Below are 6,122 nucleotides of genomic sequence, written 5' to 3' on the forward strand. Positions count from 1 at the left end.
TAGATTGATTGCACTTTTTTGGAAACATTCTAGCTGCAAGAAAAACCATTGAGTTGGAAATATGCAACATCAATATTTACACTGTATAATGTGAAGCAAACATTTGCAAGGGCTTTCGGTGACCTTCAAATTTTACCTTATGTAGACGATAGTGTCACTAAAGCTTTTGATATTATGCTTGACCAATAAATCATCCAAGCTCATCTTAAAGGTTTTAATAGAATTTGCCCTTATATCATCACCCGGCAGGATATTCCCAAACCTGAATAACCCACTGAAGAACCACCTTCACTGCTTCAAATTAAAGTTCTGTTCTTCTAATCTAAAGGGATGGCCTCTGGTGCAGTGATCTTCTTATCAATAAATTGTAAGAAGACCATGTGTGTCTTCTTACAAGTGACACAGCAATTGATTTTGTTTTCATTTTTTTTTTCATATTTGAAAATTTTTATTGAATTATTTCAATACAGTGTAGAATGCAGAACGTAGTTCAACAGGAAAACATCAGCTAAAGGCACGACATGGAAAGTATCTACGTAGCAGATCAAAAAATGAAGTGTCCACATATGAACTAACATTATGAAAGCTTTAAAGTGACTGTATCGATAATTAAAATGGGAGGGAAGAAAAAAAGAAAGAAGAAGGGGGTAAGAAAAGAGAAAGATAGAAGAAAAGTGTCAGGAAAAGTAATGCGTTCAACCATTGACTTACATCAAAGTGAAGGGATCATGTCCTACACAACCTATGTGTAGTACCTCACGATGCGATATTTAGCCCCATCTGATGCAATTCCAAGTATCGGGTCCAGGGATGCCACTCCAGCTCCTCCTCATAACTCCTGTCCAAAAGTCTGGCTCGGATGGATTCCATCGCTCTAATCCAATTCACTTTAGTGATAAGTGTTTGCAGTCCCGGGATTTGTGACTTTTTCCAATTAGCTGCTAGTAATGATCTTGCTGCTGTTAGAATATGCGTGGCTAGTTTGTGCGAACTTTTTGAGTGTATTGCTGGGATTCTCATGCCTAGAAGAAAGGTGTGTGGGGAGGCTTGTATAGTGAGATGGAGGACCTCGGAGAGCAGAGTGGCTACTGTCTTCCAAAACTCTTGGGCGATTGTGCACGTCCACCAAGTGTGTAAGAATGATCCCCGTTCACCACAACCCCTGAAACATTTAGCGTGGTGGGGATTGCCACTTAGTTTACTGATGCGTGACGGGGTGTAGTACCATCGAAATATGATCTTATATGCCCTCTCAGCAGAGACTGCGCAAATGGATGTCTTTTTGGCCACATCCCATATGCACGACCAGGTTTTGTCCGAAATCTGAATACCTAGGTCTTCTTCCCATTTCGCCATGTAGGGTTGGTGGGAAGTCGTGGTGTCTGATGCGATATTGCTATATAGGCTAGTGATCAGGTGTGTCGGGTATGATCGGTTGTGACAGATGGTTTCAAAGTATGTTAGCGTATGGCTCGTATTGGTCTTGAGTGCAGTTTCCACATAGTGTCTAATTTGTAAGTATCTGAAAAATTGCGAGTGTGGGATGTCATATTTCTCTATACATTGCTGAAACGAGAGCATCGTCTGATCTACAAGAAAGGCATTAAGGGTAATCAAGTTTGCCTCTATCCAGGGAGTGAAGTCATGCGGGGTGCATCCTGGTATGAAATCTGAATTGTAAAAGATAGTCCTAAATCTGGAATCAGAAGTACTTAGTCTTGTTTTCAGGTGGATTGCATCCCATAAATCCAAAGCTTGTTGTGACGTGGGTTGAATAGCCAGGGAGGGACTTCTGGAAGCTTTAGGTATCCAGAAAAGGTGAGCTAACTGAAGGGGAGAGATATAATGATTTTCAATTTCTTTGATTTTGTTTTCATTTTTGAGACGGTTTCGATGCCTGGGTCCGCAGTATATTTCTCAAATTCTTATTAATTTATGTGAATGGCCAGTGCTACAGCACTATGTATGACAACTCTGGCACCTATTGGTGAGATAAATGGACTGCCACATCATGGAAAACAGTGGTAGATACAGTATGAACCAGGCTCCACTTTCAGAGAAATAACATGTTTGATATAAAAACACATTTTAGCAGGAAAAGGGCTTAGAAGTTTTTGTGCTCTCAGAAGTGTAAGTTGGAGAGATGAAGGCACAGTGAAATCATTCATTCTTGGCACTTTGCTGGTTGCTCGTTCCCAAATGACTGACTGCAAATGCATTTTCTGGCACAATTCTCAGATGCTTTGCCAATGTTCCATCTTTGTTTTTCCTACTCCTTTACAAATCTCTGATCAGCAAACTCAACTTACATATGGTCACAACAGAGATATGTCATATCCACTTGTGTTTAGAGGGAAATCTGGAAGTAGTGCACTTCTCCTATCTGCCTTTGTAATCCTGACAGTCACGCAAATCCACTTACTTAATTATAATCCTTTATTCATATAGCCCCAACATATTCTACATCATTAACATCAGTCTCTAGCCCAGTGGAGCTTAATATCTCCCTATAACATTCACAATATGGAAAATTTTATCAGGAACTAATTAACCTGTCTGTATATTTTTAGAAGGTGCGTCTGCATCTCCCATACAGACGCAGAGAGAACATGCAAACTACCTGCAGATACTGTCCTGGCTGGAACTGAACCTAAAGTAAGGCCCCATCCTTACCACTGCAAAACTGTGCCGTTAAAAATGCATTATCCATGAATTACTTGGATAAAATACAAAATTATGTTTTCCAGAAATGTGCAAAGAACTTGGGGGAAAAATGAGGCGGAGCAGAATAGATGAAGAAGGAATAACACAACAGAGTGGTGCCTGAGTGCCCTGCTATATAGTCATTCTTTGATTTAAATGACTCTTGTTATAACAAGTACAACATTAAAACACAATATAAAATACAGGTATGGGATCCATTATTCAGAAAGTTCCAAATTATGGCAAAGGCTATTTCCCAGAGACCCTATTTTAGCAAATAATTAATATGTTAAAAAATTATTTCCTTTTTCTCTGTAGTAATAAAACAGTACCTTGTACTTGATCCAAACTAAGATATAATTAATCCTTACTGAGGGCAAAACAATCCTGTTGGGTTTATTAATGTAGACTTGTGGTGTGGAGATCCAAATTGCAGAAAGACCCATTATCTGAAAAACCCTATGTCCTGAGTATTCTGGAAAACAGGTTCCATACCTGTATTTTACATATGATATAGAATACCAGACTCCATGCTCCACCACCTGATCTGTGACAAAACAACCAAGTGGCAGGCTGCAGTGGGATATCATGTTAAGTCAATTCACGCTATGGGCACAGATCAATATCAGTAGTCAGGTAATGCAGGTACACCGGAGCCCTGGTTGCAGGTCTGGACCTACAATCTGCTGTAAATTGCCCTAGACCAGTAGTACTGTCCTGTAGTGGGCAATTGTTTTTGCCATACCGCATGTTATGAGGTCAGATGTACATTGCAATTGTCAAGTGACACTAGGGTTGCCATGTAGGGGGGTTAACAGTCAAATTGGGCTGTTTTTAAAATGTAGTGGCGGGTTTTAATAGTCCAAACCCACCAACGTATGGTTTGGGCTACTTTTGGATGTTGCTGTGAGTTAGAACTTTCAAAACCCACCCAATTTTTGCATCGGAGTTCCATGCAGCCATCCTCCGGGTCTTTTCGGTAAGCTGAGTGGGAGAGCGGCGAAGCGGCGCATGCGCAGTTGGAGCATGCGCCGCTTCGACATTTAAATTTTCTAGAGGTACAACCCACATACTGAATATTACACTTTGTACACGTGAGTAGATAAATAACATAAGTTGAGTTACAGTTAATGAAGTCTTTAATTTTAAATACCTTTTTGGAATAACAACTTGTAAACTCATTCGATTTGAATATAAATCTACAGGTTATACATCGGGTTGCACCACACTTAAATGTTCCGGTGGTACTCAGCCAAGGGGTTACTACTGTATTCCTATTAACTTCACTAGGAGACAGAATATTACCCACTGTCTTTGCCTTACGTGTAACAAATTTACAACCTTGCTCCAAGACTTCTCTTAATTTACCATCCCCATTAAGAACGGGCAGGTATCGTTTCAGCTGAAACAATTTATATTTTAAGGGTTAAAAATTAGGATTGTTGGCCTCACACGTCATATCCTTTTTATCTGTTTAAATTCTGTGTACGGCTGCTTTCAATCATGCCTATGAATAAGTATCCTCGGATACGAAACGCGTAAGGTTCTATTGTTTTAGCTGTTTGAATAAAGGCTTTTAATCACAATTACTGGGCCTTGGAGTGCGTGCTTCTTCGCTGTCTACATTGAGTTACTCCCCCAGCTACGGGTTCGGGGCGCTGCACCCGGGCCACCAAGAATCTTCGGTGAGTTTCTATACATACAAGATTGCCGAGATTTATACTGTTTGTGCCGTACACTGGTTGAAGCTACACCCTACAAACGAGAGACCCAGGGTTTTTACACCTGGGTCTGGCTCTGTGCTGGGTGAGCTGTTAAGTTAATTTAATTTATTTATTAATTGATTAATTTTCATTTACTTTGGGGACTGAGCCGATAATTTTCTCTAATTTTCAAAACCAGCCAAAGTCAGCTACAAAAACAGCCCAAAACTAGCCAAGAGGCACTTCAAAAGTAGCCCAAAAATAGCACAATATGTGCATTGAAAAAAAGTCTAAACAATAAATGAATATATGTGAAAATATGACTTTGAAATTTTCCCATGAAGCAAAATGGAAAAGATTCACTCGTCACTAGGGGTGTAACTACAGAGGGGGACCCAGGAGGTATAGGGGTCCCATTAGGGACTGTTGCACACGAGATAGACAGAAACCTGAAAAAAAAGGTAAGTACTGAGCGAATTGGGGGCGGGCCAAGAGCTTTTTATTAAGGGTATTACAAATTACCGGCAACTACATTGCCGGTAAATTTGTAATACCAGCCCCAGCCTTGGCAGGTGTTTTACCGGCTAGGCCTGTAAAATACCGGCCGGGTGGCTACCCTAGGTCCCATAAGGCCCTAATACATATACAATTTCAATAAATATTGGAAAAACAGCTCAACCGCTAGACATTTTGGTGGCCAGCTGATTTTTGCCCCAAAATTGTCTGAAATTGAGGAAAGTCATTGGAAAATGTGAGAATGATTAAGAGGGATGGGAGACTGGGGTACAGAGACCCAAAATCTGGTAACTCCCGACTTCTACACATGTTGGTCCCATTGCATGCTGGGTATTGTAGTCTTACATTAAACTTAGCAGTTGGCAAATTTTTAAAAACTACATTACCCAACATGCATTGGCAGACAGGCTTAGCACATTAGGGCAAGAATACATTTTGGCAGGTTTCTAAAGTGCAAACCAGCCAAAGGTCCAAAAAGTAGCCCAAACCCGTACCTTGGCTAGTTTCTACTTTCAAAACCTGCCTGGGTTTTAAGTTAGCAGCTCAATTTGGCTGGAAAACCTCCAACCTGGCAACCCTGCCCATGTGGCCCCCTTCCAAGTCTCCGATTGGTTACTGCCTGGTAACCAGGGTAACCAGTCAGTGGAAACCAAGAGAGCTGAAAAGCAGGAAGTAGTGTTCTGGCTATTATATTAGACATCCAGTCAATCCAGCCTTTATACATTACATTTTTGGCTAACTAACTATATTACAAAAATTTTGCACAGCTTCTATCTATTTACCCAATTTTTATTTTTACATTGAACAATTCCTTTAAACCCTATATATATATATTTATGAGAAAATGAATTGAGGAAGTTTGGGGAAATCCCATTATGACTTCGCACCAGCTGGGGGCGTAAATCCATGAGCTCACAGCCTGTAAGCGGCTTTACTCGAACAGCGTGGTCACAATAGCGAATGAATAAACTCTTATTATAGAGACGAATAAACTGAGAGCGCGCATGTGCACTACAGAGGCGCAATCGCGTGAACCAATAGCTAGTTTTCATTCTTCTAACATCCCGCCCCTATGGCCTATTCTTCCGGTATCTACAGAGAAGGGAAACCGTCGCACTGCGTGCTGGGCCTTTACATTGACTGAAGGGTCTCTCGTCCAATAGAAGAAGCGTTCTGCTCAGTCAGGTGGTTTGTGGGTGG

The sequence above is a fragment of the Xenopus laevis genome, chromosome 3L, assembly GCF_017654675.1.
Source record: "Xenopus laevis strain J_2021 chromosome 3L, Xenopus_laevis_v10.1, whole genome shotgun sequence".
In the NCBI taxonomy this organism is placed as follows: domain Eukaryota; kingdom Metazoa; phylum Chordata; class Amphibia; order Anura; family Pipidae; genus Xenopus; species Xenopus laevis.